Raw genomic sequence first — 17,016 nt, 5'->3', positions numbered from 1 at the left:
AGGGGGGGATCCTGACAGCTGGCTGGGTGTCCAGTGACAAACTTTAATTCTGTATTTTAATGAAGTGATGACACCCCAACGGGGGGCACCATCCAGGCAAACTAGAAGTATGTAGGAAGTCCCTGAGTGGCTGCTGTGAGAAATGGCTCATGAGGGCAATGAGCTTTGTGTTCCAAGCAGAGGGACTAGAGTAGGTCACTCCAGACCTACTGAGAACAGCAAAATGGATCCTCTGTAGTCGCCCTCAGAAGAAATGCAACTTTCAGGGGCCAGCAGGGGACACAATCTCATGTCATACATCATCATAATTTAATGTTGGCACTGAAAACTGAAGCCAGGAAGGGGTATCGCCTCTCCTCAGAATTCTTAAACAGCATCCAAGCTGTGGGGGACCCCATTCACCAGCACTTGCTTGTCAGGTCTTGACCTCAAGAAATTGGGCAGAAATCCAAAGGCTCTGGACTCAAGGGATGGGATTTGACCTCTGGCTTGGCTGCCTGTCTTGTACAACCTTGAGCAAATCAATTCACCACTGGGGTCCTTGCTTTGTTCATATCAAAACAGGAACCACTGCCCTACTGACCTCATAGAATTTTCCAGCAGATGAATAATAGTACTGATGGCTAACAGTTACTGCACAGTCACTACAGACCGGTATTTTGCAGGCATCATCGCATTTAATACTCACGGCAATCATGCTGGCCACGTACTTATATTATCCTTATTTTATAGATTGGAAAACAGCTCCAGAGGAAGGATATCGTTTGTTTGAGGTCACCCGGTTTGCGAAGATGAAGTCAGAATTTAGAGCCCATGTTGTTCACCGATGAGTTACGTCACTAACCACGTTCCAAAGTGATGCTAGATGGAAAGAATGCTGGTGCTTCAGAGTCCTGGGGCAACCTTGAGAAGCTGCAGAGGAGTGGATGACCACGAGGTGGGGCATGGTATTTATCACTGGGTGGATATGCAAGCTGAGGGGGTTTGGAGAAGAAAGGTGCAGAGAGAAATGAGCTTGACTGGGGAAAACGAGCAGAGAGGGAGAAGAGAGAGTTGGGGCAGCTGCCAAAAGGAATGGAAATCTAGGAAGACAGAGCTACTCAAAGGGGATTTTGAAGAAGCTTTGCTCTCAGGTGTACTTTGTGATAGCTATTCTCTGGCCTCCACTAAACCTTCAGGAAAATCCCTACTTTTCCTCAATGCCTTTAGGGGTGGATCCAGGGTTACTCATTGTACTGCTCATGGATGGCAGTGCTTCATTTTCATATTCCCACCTGCCTCAATACTTGTTATCCTACTGTTTCAAGATAGGAAAACCAACTCCTATCATAACCCCTAATGGGTTCTATCTGGTATCTCCTACGGGACTTAAGGGTAGTAATACTCTACAAAAATCAGTTGGTTTTCTAATTAACAACAAAGAACAAGATTAAGAGGATATTAAGAAAGCAGTTCCATTTCCAAAATCATCAAAAATAATAAAATAGAAAAGGCTGTAAACTGAAAAATACAAACATTACTGAAAAAAACGAATTTAAATAAGTGAAAGGGCAGCCATGTTCACGGACTGGATGACAATACTGCACAGGTATCCATCAATACCACCCACAGCGATCTCCACATTCAATGCCATCTCATTCAGTGCTCACCTCCCTCAGGTCAATCCACAACGTCTCCTGCTCTTCCCTGTGGTTCCTTGGTTGGGAAAGTTCTGGATAAACATCTGTTCTTTTGGATTCAGATCCTAGACACCTAACACTCAATAATTCCATGGAGCTCTTAAAAAAATCTTGATTAGGGCCCAGTACATTACAGTCACAGGCTATGAGAGTTTTTAGTACAGCAATGGGAGAAGAGCCCTAAAATAGGGAGGAGGTTCCATTGTAGTAACGTTCCTGTTCTATCAGCCCTCACACTGAGTAAAACTACAGAACTTGATTAAAAATATATTAGCTACATCAAACAGTCATATAAAGTAAGGAATTTATATTTATTTTAAACTAATATGCATATTATAAAATTACATATAAAAACATAAATATATGTAATGTATTATATGGAGAGAACTTCGTATGTAAAATGCATTATAATGTATGAAATGCTACATATTGCATATTATGTGTTACATGTTGCATCTTATATATGTTGTATATTATATGTTACATATAGAGAGAGAGAAAAAGAAGAGAGGATGTAGGGCAATTTCATTTTCCGATTCTAGGAAAATAATGAAACCCAAACCATCAGGAACGGTATCACTTGAGCAGAGCATAGGTGCAAGTACCATCCGTGTTATATGCAGAAACATTCACCTTGACCCCAGGGGGCATCTGGGCTGAGACTAGATGACTGGAATCTCTGGGCGATGGTGAACACAGAATTGGGGGACAGCAGATATGAAGACGCACTGAGCCACATGCCAGACGCCCCAAGCGCAGAGAGAGCTTGTGAGCTTCTAGCGGTGGAGACTTGACACACTGCGGGAGAGGAAAATGAAGTTGCTGGACCCACTGAAACAGGACTCATTGATCCTCTAGCCCATGGTGGGCAGTGTGCATGAGCGTGGTCCTTCAGATGTAAACAGCACAGCCCAGGGAAAGCTCTGACCTGGGTCAAGCAGCATCACCCAACAGCCACCAGGGGGAGCTCCTCCCTGCACTTTCCTGCTCTGTGAAGGGCCCCTGAGCCCCGGGTTCTTCTCCCATATCCAGCTTCCCAATCCCTCCATTCACCACTGGCTCCACACCTTCCCTATAGGAAGGAATGATTCTGACCCATGATGCCTTGAGAGTGTCTGAGACAGTTTCTGGGGTTGGGTGAGGGCTCCCTGCAGAGGTCAGGGGTCCTGGCTCATTACTATGGCCTCCCAACTTATTCGTGATGGAATATATAATAAATGCGTTAGCTCTAAAAATGTCCTAATTTTAGTAGCTATTTATAAGTAGTATGTCATTAGTCATTTATTTCTATATTTTACAGTGACTTATGAAACCTGATATTATTTGTGTTTTTCAGATAATTCAATTATTTTTTCTAATTCTTCCTTTTCCTCTTGTTTTAGATGCTCCTTCTCTTCAAATTTCGTGCTCATCAAAGTACATATTTTTCTGCACTGTATCAAAGAATCCTTTGTTTAATAGAAGACACAGAATAATTCAGTATGGACCTTTGTCTGAGGTGAGTTGGGGCTCTCAAATACAGATGACGGGAAAGGAAACAATAACCCTGCACATTTTATGAAACGATGTGCTAGCAATCCTGGAATGAACATAAAATCATATTTGATTTCACGCTGTGAGAACGCCAATGTGGTGGTTAAATTGCAAAGATTACTGGAGAAGTTTTGTCTTCCTCCTGCTCCTCTCTAATTCCAAATCCCCTCAGCTGCTCTGCCCGTTCCTTCTGCCCCAGATAACACTGCTGAGGGAAAAGGGCATTTAAAATGCTGCATAACGTTCACACCAACTCGGTCAGACTCATTTCAGTGTCATTCTTTACATAATACAATAAATAATATTCTTCTCATGATTCATTCCAGAGACATTGACGAACTCCACACAATGAAATGCCTAGAGAGACAGTAACATAGGGACACAGGAAGTACTAATTTGCAGTCTCCTGTACAACTAAGACTGAACAAATGTCACAGAGGACAGGAATGACCTTGGTGGTGGTCAATAGGGGGACTGCCTTATAACCATTTATTAAGCTCTGCCCGTATTTTGGTGCATATTTTCAAATTTATTTTGCGTATATTTTTAAAGCATTGGTAATATATAAATATTGTTTTATGTAAAAACCCCAACAGAACCTGTCTCAGACCTGGTCAGTATCATGATTCAAGTTACTGGGAGTTGTTCACTTGGTGAATTTAGAAAATCAGATGGCAATTGTTTGTTCTCTGGCCAGAGTTTCATTTGTCATCTGAGAGAGAGAGGCTGCATGGGGCTCACACCATTTGGCCCAAACAGAAGTCTGCAGTCGCTTGTCAAATAAATGTCTTTATGTTGTTGCATATGCAAAATACCCTTCTCTTTTCAGGCTGAGTAATATTTCTTGGCATTATCGTTATCTATTCATCTGTCGATGGACACTAAGCTGTTTCCATATCTTGGCTCTTGTGAACAAGGCTGCAGTCAACACAAGAATGCAGATGTCTCTTTGAGATTCTGATGTCAATTCTGGTGGATATATACCCCAAAGTGGGATCGCTGGATTGTGCTGAGTGAAATAAGCCAGTCACAGAAGGACAAATATTGTGTGATTCCACTTATGCGAGCTATCTGAAATGGTTCAACTCACTATAGTTGACAACACTGCATTGTGTCATTGAAATTTGCGAAGAGAGAACTTAAATATGCTCCCAAGAAAAAGAAAGAGAAGAAAAGAGAAACCTGTGTGGTGACGGATGTATTATTTATCCTGATGAGGGGAATCCTTTTGCAATGTATCAAATCATGTCATTGTAAAGAGATAACACGTTTATTTGGCAGTGATGCCCTATTAAAACTGGAAAAATACCCCCCCAAACCAAAAAAGAAGAAAAAAATGTCAAACTCACAGAAACAGAGGAGAATGGTGATTGCCAGGAGCTGGGGGAAGAGGAAAGAGGGAGCTGCTGTCCGACAGGCACAAAGTTTCAGTCGTGCAAGATGAGTAAGTTCTAGAGAGCTGCTCACAGCTCTGTGCCCAGAGTTCCCGGTACTGCAGTGTGCACTTATGACTTGGTTAAGTGGGCCGACCATAGGGTAAGGGTTCTTACCACAATAAAAAAAAAAACTGGGCAATTTTTGGTGATCACAAAATGCTTAGAGTATATAACTGAAGGAGTAGTACATGAAATATCAAACTTCAAAATTAGATAATTTCGAAGAAATGAAAACTAGAATTGTTTGACATTGAAAGAATTAATATCTCACTAAATGTATTCTCTGAAAAAGATGTACAGTGTTTATAAATGCAGCGTTGAGAGGATCTGATGGGGTGACATTTTAATAAACTACTTGACGTTTAGTGGATACTCAATAAATGTTCGTTCTCCTTTCATTTCTGGTAACTTTGGACCCAATTCCTTCCCAGAGGCATCAGAAGAGATCACATCCATGTGCTTAGAGAACGTCACGTGTGCTCTGCGTCCTCCACGTAGGCAGGGCGGGATGGCTGAAGTGGGCTGGAGTCCCCACAGGTAGGTGTGTCCCTGGTCAAACCTTAGCACGTCAGGTTCTAGTAAAATAGTTTCTCCTTAGAGCAGACTTTTTAAGAACAGAATGCTCTAGCATATTTCAAAATTGTTCATTTTTTCTTTCCTCTGTGAGAAGCACAATATTTTTTCTCAGACATTCACTGTAAGAAGCCGGTCCAGCTGCTGGAGGCAAAACTCACAAAAGTTTGGGCCCCTGTGACCAGGTCCTCCTGGAGTTTTAACTCTCTGAGGGTCCACACTTGTCCACACTGGGCCTCCTGCAGATTGTCCATTACAGGTTAGGCTTCCCTGCCCCAGCACTGGTCCCCTCGGGGGCTCAGTTGTGATTCTCTGCGTTCACCTGTGAGTCTCCCCAATCTGGGGGCGGCAATTTGCCCTATGACCTCACTGCTCTTATGAACCTAAGAACAGCTGGAGCCTTTTCAGTTTGTTCAGCTGTTTAGTGTTTGGGGATGGAGTGGAGACTTCCAGGCTCCTAACATCATGGACCAGAAGCCAGAAGTCAAGCCAACACCTTATTTGTTTTATTTATAGCTCTTCTAATTAATACGGACTGGACATATAATAAAGGGTCCATATTTGAAATGCATAATTTGATACCTTTTGACAATTTATACCCCTTTGAAAACATCAGCACAATCAAGAGAGTGAACATTTCCACCCTGGCACAGTGCTTGTCCTAGGCTGTGCTGCTGGCACTTCCTGCCCCAGCAGTGGCAGGCTCTAATCTGGGCAGTGCTCTGCCCTGCTTGGGTGTCCAAAGGCCTGGCCACTGGGTGGGTGCCTCCAGTCCGGAAGTGTTGAGCCTGGTGCCTGGACCACCCAAAAAGAAATGGTCCTAGTTCCTGAGAGCAGGGGTCTGATTCGGTCCTCTCTTCTCTCCCCAGGTGGCTGGAGATGCTCATGTTCTATCCCAGGACCAACAAACAGAACCAGAAGAAGAAGCAGAAAGTCAAGCCACCCACGCCACAGGTAGGCAGTGGGTTTGCCAGTTGGTGTCCACTTTGTGGTTTCAGAGATGAGGAGCTGGGGCAAAGCGAGAGTACCCCAGAAGATTCAAGGGCTTCAGGACCCAGCCTAAAATTAGGGGTGAGGGAAGGAGTCAGGTCAGGGCTGAGGTGGTCACCAGCCCTGCACGTTGTCTCCATCCTTCCAGTGGTCTGTGGGCTACAATCTGCATGCTCCTCTTCAAGCCACAGGGCAGGACCCACTACAGGGACAGGGTGGCCTGCTTGTGTGGTCTGGGGCTGCCCCAGGAGGCTTCCAGCCAGGGGCCAGGTGCTGAGAACCAGTAGCAGAGCGTGTGTCTCTTCTCCTGGCTGTCCTTCCAGCTGCTGGGAGGCAAAGAGCATGCCAGGAGGGGTTGCTGGCTGCACACACTCCTCATGCACCACAGTCCAAGGAAGGACTCAGCTCGGTTCCACTTTCTACACAGAGATGCTCTTGCAGAGAGCAGGCTGAGAAAGGGGAGCCAAGTGAAGGGCAATTCGGGGACCCCACTCTTGCTCTGGGGCCTTGACCATAAATGGAAAAAATTGGTGCTGGTCTTGATTTTTGTGCCCCTGCTCTGACTCCCATGTGACCAGAGTGGGAGGTGGGTGGGGTGGTCCCACCAGGTCCAGTCCTTCCCCAAAGACCCCTCTCCTCTTCCTTCTCTTCCCCAGCCAGTGTCCAGGGGCTCAGGGCACCAGGAAAGGTTCTGAGCCTCAGTGAACTGATTTGCAAAATGGGCTTGTTTTGATCCGGTTATAGGATTATTTGTGAGCTTGAAAGGAGGTCTTGGGCCCAGTGTGGGTGCTCAGTAAATGTTATTCCTTTGCTCTGCGCTCAGGCTTCACTGTTACCAAGTGTTCTTGCCTGATCGAGCCTTGCAGTATCCCTGAGAACGAGCAGAGTGGAGATTGGGGGTCCCTTGGGCATCTTGCAAGGCCCAGAGCCTGGCAGAGGTCCAGGCATAGCAGAACATGGCTACCCCCAGGGTTCAGCAGTCCTTCCTGGTGCTCTCTCCTTCACTGAGTGGCAGAGATCAGCCTGGGTGGAACTGGGTCCCCCTTCTCCTCTACGCCCCCCGGGTCTCCCCTGGATTTGCCTGCCCTGGGCTGCTGCACAAACCCTCCTACTAGTAGAGTGCAGCTCTGGGCCTGCTCTCAGCTGATGGTCATTGTCTGCCCTCTGTCTACCCTCCCCAAGGAGTCCTAGGCTAGCATCCTCTGGAAGGTAGTGTCCCTGGCAAAATCAAATGGGAGTTGTTCCTGGAGACTGAACAGCTTCCTGCAGGGGAACAGCAGACACACATGCAAATCCCCCAAAGCTGGCTGGTTTGAGAGAAAAAACTCCCAGGCAGAATAACAGCGTTCAGGGTTACGCTGCGTTTCCATAGTAATACCTTGGAAATAGTGCCGTAGCAGACCTCCTGCCTCCAAATAAGGCAACTGCAAGTGCAGAAGACACGCTCGGCCCAGACCAGGGAATTTGATGGTGCTCCTGCTCCCTAGCCGTTCCCTCCCGTGTGACATCCCCTCCCCCAAATAATGCTGGCCTTGGCCAAGCTTCACCTTTTCTGTTGGTAGCAGGAGCCATGTGATCACAGGGTGGGAAGAGCCCCCACTTCCCTGAGGGTCTGTTAGAGCCCGGGTGGTCTGGGGTCCCAGCCTCTTCCACTCAACCCCTCCCAAGCCCCAGCAGAAGCCAACCAGGCAGAGTCTCTTTTCCTTTGCCCCTTGCTCCTCAGAGCATCACCTTGAGGCTGCTGGTTTCTGGAAGCTGTGAACTTTCATCAGGGCCACGCTGCTGTGAGTCAGTCTCATGGGGTGAGGTGGGGCCTTTCCAGAGGAGAGCTGCTGATCTCTGAGAAAGCCTCCCTTCCTCAGCCTGATGCCAGAGTCATTCTAGTGCACCAGAGGAAGCTGAGGGGGAAGTCTAAAGCCTTTGGGGCCCCCGTAAAGGCAAGAACCCAAGACCCCATACCTGGCCTCTGTCTCCATGGCCTGGGAGTTTCAGATCAAACCAATGGGGAGCTGCTACACCCCATTCCAGGCCAGAACCCTCCTTCTCATTGGGTTCCTGCTCAGTTTCTGTGCCCAGGAAGTAGAAAGAAAGGCTGTCGATGAAACCCCTTCCAGAGAGGTTCCATGGAGGTGACGGAGGCTGCTTGGCCCGGGCCTGCCTTCCTACCCTATTTCCTCTTTCCTCTTGCTTTGAAAACCCTTTCTGAGTAGCCAGATAAATAGCACAGACTTCATTATAGCGTTGACATCCCTGAGCAGTGCCGCTGTCCTGGCCACACAGGGACATAGAAAACCTGGTGCCTCCACTCCTTCCTTGTGCACAGGCACTCAGGGTCTCTGTCGGCATGAGCTCCAGCATCCCTCTCTGCCACAGTGGTGACAGTGTGCGGAGCGGTAGCAGTGCCATGTGGCCCTGGCCTGGCCTGTGAGGCATCTTACTTTCCACATACCTGCTTTGGAGAAGAGAAGCAACTTTCCCTAGAGACCAGGCTTCCTCCCATCACCCACCCAGCCCCTCTCCTGGAAGCCAGCATGGCTTTTCTGCTGCCAGACTGTCCTTCAGTCCCCGCTGACTTGATCAGGCTTTGGCTGCTGTTCATGGCCCCCATTCTCTGGGAAGAGTCCTCCAGAAGCAGGGAACGTGGGGAGGGATCTGGGGATGCAGCCAGCCCTGCACAGGTTGGGGGGCCCTTGGTGTGGGAAATGCATGCATTTCCCTTGCATTTGAGGCCTGGAATTTCCTCTGCCTCTTGCAAAAATTAAGCATAGATCTACCATATGATCCAACTATCCCACTGCTGGGTATTTATCCAAAGAACTTGAAAGCACAACGGCATAAAGATACATGCACTGCTATGTTCATTGCAGCATAATACACAATAGCCAAGACATGGAAGCAACCTAGGTGCCCATCAAGGGACAAATGGATAAAGAAGATGTGGTATGTATACACAATGGAATACTACTCAGCCATAAGAAATGATGAAATCCGGCCATTTGTGACAACATGGGTGGTCCTTGAGGGTATTATGCTGAGTGAAATTAGTCAGAGGGAGAAAGTCAAATACCGTATGATCTCACTCAGAAGATAAAAATAACGACAAACAAATACCTAGCAACAGAGATTGGACTGGTGGTTCCCAGAGGGGAATCGGGGCTGGAGCAGGGCAAAAGGGGTGATTAGGTTCACATGTGAGGGGGTGGACTATAATTCATTTTTGTGTGTTGAACATGATGCAGTCTACACAGAATTTGAAATATATCACGATGTACATCTGAAAGCTATATAATGTTATAATCCAATGTTACTGCAACTAAAATGATAAAAAATAAAAACATAAATTAAATTTTTTTTTAAATAATGAAAATTTGCTACCAAAACAACACAGTAATGATTCATAGAGGCAACATATTAAGAGGATACCAAAAGTGCAAATGGAATATTTACCACATGTATATTTTTTTATTCCCAGACTGTGCTTTGTGACCTGCCTTTGCCTGGAGGAGTCACACCTTGCATGCTGATAACAATTCTGGGCACAGTGAAGTGCAATGCAAACAGGTGAACGGCAAGATTAGCAAGTCTGTCGTATTTGCTGATTGGTTTAGAATTTTTAAAACTACACATTTAGAATCTTGGCTATACCACAGTACGGGATTATCCTATAAATCAATATGTATTCCCAATACGGGGACAACGTTTCCCTCACTGAATCTTAAACCAGAAGAATCAAGAATAAAACAGAGTCCTACTTTCTGAGGACAAAGAGGAAGAGCAGGAAACCCATTCTGTTGGTGTTTCCTGGCAGTGAAAGCCTTAGAGCTCAAGGAAACGTGGAGCTTTTGTAATGTGATGCCTGGCTGTCTCTCCACCTCTGAGCCATACATTGTGTAAAAAACCAAGCATGCACATTATGTCTACATGCCCATCAAAAACAAGGTGTGAAAACAAAAAGACCCCACTGGACATTGTTCCGAGTTGGTCTGAGCGCTTGAAAGTGATGCCACTCTGTCCTGATGTGCGTACAAACCTCCCCGCATTTGTGCAGGTCACAGTGCAGTCTCGGACCTTGCGAGCTCAGCTGCCATTTCTATCTTCATAGTGGGGGCAACAGCAGGGTCACAGATTCCTATGGTGTTAGCCTGGTCTACAGCTGACAAGTGGCAGGATGGAGAACCCCAGGTTTCTGAGCAGACTCTATATACTTAGAAGATTTGAACAGATCCCTCAAGTTACAAGACTTCCTCAAAATAAATCAACCTTTGCCATTGGAACTGGTTTGACTGAGGTGAGCTAGGATGGGGTAAGATTGGAGCTAACTGGTAAATCTGTGCTGATCCATGGCTGCCCTGGGATGCCTGGGCCTGGTGATCACCACTGGTTATACCTACGTGTAAAACAAGAAGGCTAAGGATATCCTGAAGCTGTCCAGTACGCCCGTCCCTGAGGTCAGTGGTACCACTAAAGCTACTGCAGCCATTAATTCATCTGTGTTTCTGGGTCTTATGACCAGGACACAAAAGGCACAAAGTCAAGCTGTGCACACAGGTTTATTCAATAATTTGCAAACAGACTCCATGAGTGTCTGTCACCTTTTTCCTGGTGAGTCAAAGGGAGCCACCTCCTCTGTTAGCAGGAGATAGACTCAGCTCTGATCTGATCGCTTTACATCCAAATGGCCCACTCACTCCAACCTCCAGCCAGCTTCCTCTGGTTCCGCATGAAGGTCACCACCCTAAGCCAACTGCTACTTCCACACAGCCTGTACAGCTTCTGATGGCACAGTTCTTCCCTGCACAATAAAGCTTGCCTCACAGCAAAGTACAAAACATATATACCCTCTGCCTATGTCCTCGTCCATCTTTCCTCCCAACATAAGGTAGGACCCAGCACACCTTACCCTGTGCACACAGCACTCATGATTTTTTAATATCTGCTCTCCTCCCTGTACGACCCCTCTCATGCAGGACCACACTGATATACATATCTTTGCTTTATTTAGGGTTATTGCACTGGAAACTTTAGCTCCAGGAACACTAGAGATGCAGACTGACACTGCGGCCACTCAGAACTAATTCTGGTTGAAGTGGTTAAGGTGGTCTAAACTGAAAAAATTATTGCTTGGTCCTGCAAATTCTATGTGAGGAATTACAAGAAAAAAAGAACACTGAAGGCAGTAGAGATGACAGTATCTTGCTTTTCACTGCAGAGGAAATATAGGCATTGGATTTTCAGTCAAATACAAATTCTATTGCCATTGGCTATCTTGGTCTTTTCCCTGTGAATTTAATCATTGGAAGACACAGTGTGGTGTATGTGTTCATTACTGGGTGAATCAAAACATACAGAGAATCATTGTTAAAAGGTCTAGACTGCAGACGTTGCTTTAAAACCAGAGCACATGCTGATTCTGTCAGTGCTCTATGGGGTTCGCTGAGACACTGAGGGAAAGAGTTAGTGATTCAACAGCCAGGACTTGTGTTTGCCTTGACATCCAAGTGCAGGAACTGGGGTCAAAAAGCCAAGCAGCACTTTCGTGGGGTTGGCCCCGTGGCCGAGGGGTTAGGTTCTGGCGCTCCGCTGCATGCGGCCCAGTGTTTCGTTGGAGTGAGTTCTGGGCGCGGACATGGCACTGCTCATCCAGCCACGCTGGGGCAGTGTCCCACATGCCACAACTGGAGGGACCCACGGCTAAGAGTATACAGCTATGTACCGGGGGGCTTTGGGGAGAAAAAGGAAAAAATAAAATCTTTGAATAAAAAAAAAAAAAGCCAAGCAGCACTTTCATTAGTTCCACTTGACATCATGGAATGTTTACCACATTTATTGTCACGACTTTACAACTTAGCATGGGCATACTGAACTTTAACGATGTTGTCTAGCTCTTGCTGTGTCAGGACTTGGCTTTTGGTTAACTATGAGGAAGCCGAGTATTTGAAAGCTCTTATTTGCCATTAATAGGGATTAAAAGCAGGCTGGCAGGGCAGGAAGGAGGTAACCGTTATTCTCTGCAAAGTAAGCATAAAGTGCCCTCAAAGTGACCCGAAAACCTCTGTGAGAAAACCTTGAAGACCTTTCATGGGTAGAGGTGGTAAAGGGGGAATGACAGCTGACTAGAATGACATGACCAAGACAACGAGGCAAAAAACTCAGCATGTTGTCTTGCTTCCTGTCAGATGCTCATGTATTACATCCAGTCCTTGGCCCAGTGTACCGTCAGTGTGATTTCTGTTTAGAAAATTGTCAGGTATTTATACAATGATTTGCTCTTTAGAAAATTGCATGTTCTTCACTTGATACAAATGCACAGCTTGAATCATTTTACTAACTCTGGTCTTTGGTTTAAAACAGGCTTGCTTGAGATTTCAAGAGAGGGCATGATGTCGCCTTCCACTGTAACCCGCGCTTCAGTGAGAACAACAGGGGAGCCATTGTTTGCATTACAAAGCTGGATAATATCTGGGGAAAGGAAGAAAGACAGGCGGATTTCCCCTTTGAAAGTGGTAAACCAAAGTAAGTTATTGCTACTATGAGATATTGAAAATGTCTGTTGCTCATGGGACTTGCTCTAAACCACAATGCCCTTGAAATGAATTTTCATCAGCTCCCCTGAGACACCTAACTAGGACATCTCCTCCCAATCCAAGGGGACCAGGCACTGCAGGCTGGAACAGGGCAGGAGCACTGACCACAGGACCTTGGCACATGTCAGGATTTGGAGATGGCTCTTTAAGGAGGTGAAATGAGGTCCTGATGCAACGGCACTGGGGTCCTTATGAGAAGAGGAGACACAGATGCAGAGGAGCAGCCCCGTGAGGATGGAGGCAGAGACAGGAGGGAGGCGGCCACCAGCCCAGGGACCCTGGAGCCCCAGACACTGGAAGAGGCTGGAGGGACCCTCCCGTGGAGCCTCCGGAGGGAGCACAGCCCTGCAACCCTTGACCTCAGACTCTGGGCTCCAGGATGGGGTAGGACGGATCCCTGGGGTTCAAGCCCCTGAACGGCCCTTCACCTGGAACTCTCCAGACCTGCACTCTGCCTCACCCATCCAATCCCGCTTTGCAGACTTGGCCACCCCTCAGCCTGATTCCCAGCCCCTGAGCAGCCCAGGCAGCCCTGACAGGGCAGGCCGACGACCTGGGTGGGGGGACCGGAGGCAACTGCCCCCCACTAACGATTCCCCTAAACCCCATCTTCCCTCTCGCATCTGATACGCAGACGCCCTCGGCTCGCGCCCCATTCCTTTATATCCAGGCCGATGACACCCGGCCCCCCCCCAGGGCTCCCCGGCCGAGCGCTCGGTGTCCGGGGGTGATTAATGCCCAGCTTGCTGCGTGAAAGATGTGAGTCCTGACTCGGTTGGGGGCCAAGCAGCCCCAATTAACACAGCAGTGGCTTTCATGTTCACCTCAATTAAGCCGGCTGCCGTTTCCTGAGTCGTTTCCCGGGCAGCGTCCCGCGGTGTCGGCCACACATCAAAGGGCCTCACGGGCCACGCAGCAGGTGAGGCTCATTTGCACACTGACCCAGGCAGGCGGGGGCGGGGGGTGCTCTGGGAGGGACCCGGAGCTGGTTGGGGTGAAGGGTCATGGGGTCGGGTCCCTCCAGCCTCTTCTGCTCATCAAACCATGTGAGGCAGCATCTTGCATGCAAAATGCAGGAAAACGGGCATGGATGTGAGTTCAGGGCCACTCTTCCTCAGAAAAAACTGATCTCTGATTCAAAGGATGACTCAGGTCTTGAGTCAGAGGCCGCTTCCCCCTTTGATGAGCCTGGTGGTGGGGAGGTCACAGGGCATGGTGGGCACTGCCTCCTTCCACCTCTGAGGTCCGACCACCGTCCTTCAGAAGCGCAGGACGTGACTGACCCAAATCACCCATCACAAACCGACTCCCAGACAGCATTGCCTCCCAACCTCAAAACCACCATCAAAAGGGCCCAGTCGGTCCCCACATTTGCTTGTCTCCTTCCCCGTGCAAAAACCGACGCTCCATCCTCGGTGCCAAAAGCACAAAAACAGATGCCTGCATCCTGGGACAGTGATCTAGCTGCTGTTTGCAGGAGGAATAAATGAGACCAAAAACGAATGGGCAAAATACGGTCCATCTGTGCAGTGGAATATTATGCAGCCATGAAAAGGAGCCCATGTCAAAAAAAATCTCCTTCCTTTTCATGGCTGCGTAATATTCCCTCCACAACGGACTGTGTGCTGTTCCTCCATTTATGCAGCTGTGGACACTTGTGGCGTTCGATGCATCTGATTTTTATAAGTCGGTCTATTAACCTGAGCCGCTTCCTGTCCATTTTCCTTTCTCCAGGGGCTCAGTATTTATTCCCAGGCCATGTGACCCTGGGGCATCATGTCCCTGGGCAGCATTGACAGCTGTCGACCCTGCAGAGAGGCCCCCGTCCTGCTGTTTGCACACGACCCCACCCACCTCGCCCCCATCTCCACGCGGAGCTCGCCTGTCAGATGCAGCAGGCGATGCAAAAAAAATCCGGCACAAAGTGGATTTTTCATTTCTCAGGAATACTTGGGAAATGACTAGAAGGAAACACTAACAAAAATTAGCAAGAGTGACAAGGCAATGGTAATGAGCACGCTGTCTTTCAAAAGAAGAAATCATTCAAAATATTTCTTTATCAGAGTCGCAAACACAATCATGTCCTCTGGTACAGTAAAACCACTTTAAAGATATATTCCAGCACCCTGCTCCATTCCATCCCATTTCCCGTATATATTCTCTATCAGTGCACATCACACTATATATATATGTATTCCAGCACCCTGCTCCATTCCATCCCATTTCCTGCATCTATTCTCTATCAGTGCACATCACACTTTATGTTTACTCATGAGATCTAAACTTCGTGTACAAAATACTCATCACCCTGAATAAGAGAGAGTGCAAGACGGCACAATCAAGCACACAGACTCAGCACGCTCTTCACAGTCTACTTTCCTTCAGAAGGTGGGCAAGTTCCTTTCCCTCCAGCTCTCGTTTTTCTCCTCTGCCAATATTTATTCATCCACTAGATCCTAGTTACTGTCCAAAAAAATTTATCAGCAGTTCTCTATATTTTAGATACCAGACTTCCCTCTGACATACTAATGGCAAGCATTACCCCATTCCATTGACTTTCTTTTTATCTTTGTTTTCTTTGATGTAAATGTTTCTTATTTCCATATATATAGGATTTGAATTTTTCTATTTTGCCACCAATAATTTCCTTTAATGTTTCTATAATTTCTAATTTACTCAGTAACTGCCCTGTCTCAGATTGTATCCTAAGAAATTATCAGAAACTTGGACACACTGAAAGGGATCACACTTATGTGGAGATGGCAGTGGTGGGGAAGGACAGAAAGGGGTGGAAATGTATAAATTTTGCATTGTTTGACAGGCATCTTTACTTCTTTCAGTTTTTAAAAGAGTGCCATTCCTGTCTTCCATTGTAAAGACCAAGGAAATAAAAATCTAATGTTGAGACATAAAAGAGAAGCTTGAACAAAAGTTGACCTTTTAAAAGATGTTAATTGAAGGATTATGTATAATAGGAAAATTAGAAATAGCTTAAATAGCTAATACGAAGAGAGTGATTAATTTGTAATATATAGCATATGTAAAACATAAAACATATACAGCAATTAATTAAAACATTTTCTTTTAAAGAATGATGTGGGTTTTTAATAACTGAAAATTTAACATTTAATTAGATCATCAGGGACATAATTAGATTGAGCTATTTGCAGGAATTTTTAAATGATTTTTTTGTATAAAAACCATTATTACAATGCTGGTGGAAATTAAAACACAAGAAAGGGTCACGCGATCTTGTCAGATCACCCAGCTCCTCCCAGGCTTTGTCAATATGTGTGTGTGACTTGTAAATAATTGCAGTCTGTCAACTCTGTATTTATACATTTTCAGAGATGATTTTGGAGATGTGTGTTTAAATTTTACAGAGATTTTTTAACAGTGTTTTTAATCATATTTTATGAGTTCTAAAGCAGCATAAAAGAAAAATATTTGTCACCTTATATAAAACATCTACATAATAAAAATGCCAATTAACATATTTATTGTATTTCTGCTATGTTTTCTCAGACAGTTTCTGAGGGAAGAATCATCAACAGCTTTTAACTATTGCTGGAAGAAAGCAGCAATAAGTGGATGAGAAAAGAAAAGTTTGAGTGAGTTCTACTTTCTTTAAGTCTCCAAATGGACACTTAAGGGGGAAAATGCTGATCCAAAGCAATGGCTGACAGTGTTCCGGATTAAGTGAGAGCCTATTCATCCTCTAAACATGTAAGACTGATTGGGAAACATCTCTATATTTGTTTTCTAGAAAGACTCCACAGTTTATACTTGTGGCCAACTAATGTTAAATTTTGTCATTCTTACTAATTTTTTATACCAATACCTCTTGCTCTTGATGTCTCAATACTTTAACTAAAAATGCTCATAATTTCTAATGGTAGATCCAAGGATATTGTTATTATTGTTGTTGTCATTATTAGTATTTTAAAGTACCATTTATTGAAAATCTACTATTTGCCAGGTACTGTAATATAATTTATCTTAAAACTCCATGGAGAAGAGACTGTTATCAAACTGAGGTTTATGAAGGATTAGGTCTCTTGCCCAAGGCCATATATGGCCTTCAACCTTTGGATTTAAAACAGTGGCAGGGTAGAGATTAAAACCCAAGTCAAAGCCCACACTCTTTGCCACTATCCTGTACACATCTTGGGCCGCTGCTAGACACACCGGAACCACCTGTTGGATATGCCAGAAACATCT

The 17,016-nt window shown here is 45.9% G+C and overlaps 1 protein-coding gene across 3 annotated transcripts in view; it reads left to right on the top strand.

The window, feature by feature from the left end:
- Nucleotides 1–16,672, top strand: part of LOC138918172 (rho GTPase-activating protein 20-like) — a 97,434-nt gene extending 80,762 nt beyond the window's left edge. For 2 of the 3 annotated variants that reach the window (XM_070238374.1, XM_070238376.1), the window contains 3 exons: nucleotides 733–937; nucleotides 3,062–3,177; nucleotides 4,042–4,656. The gene's annotated coding sequence lies outside the window, so the exon portion shown is untranslated. Of the gene's footprint in view, nucleotides 1–732; nucleotides 938–3,061; nucleotides 3,178–4,041; nucleotides 4,657–5,079; nucleotides 5,186–6,090; nucleotides 6,176–9,683; nucleotides 9,773–12,562; nucleotides 12,725–16,320 lie in introns of those variants that run through there. The other variant, XM_070238375.1, reaches the window with a different exon arrangement.
- The last annotated feature ends 344 nt before the right edge of the window (nucleotides 16,673–17,016 follow it).

Source organism: Equus caballus, chromosome 16, assembly GCF_041296265.1.
Source record: "Equus caballus isolate H_3958 breed thoroughbred chromosome 16, TB-T2T, whole genome shotgun sequence".
Taxonomy (NCBI): domain Eukaryota; kingdom Metazoa; phylum Chordata; class Mammalia; order Perissodactyla; family Equidae; genus Equus; species Equus caballus.
The sequence above is the reverse complement of the archived record's forward strand: the minus strand, read 5'-3'. Positions and strand labels throughout refer to the sequence as shown.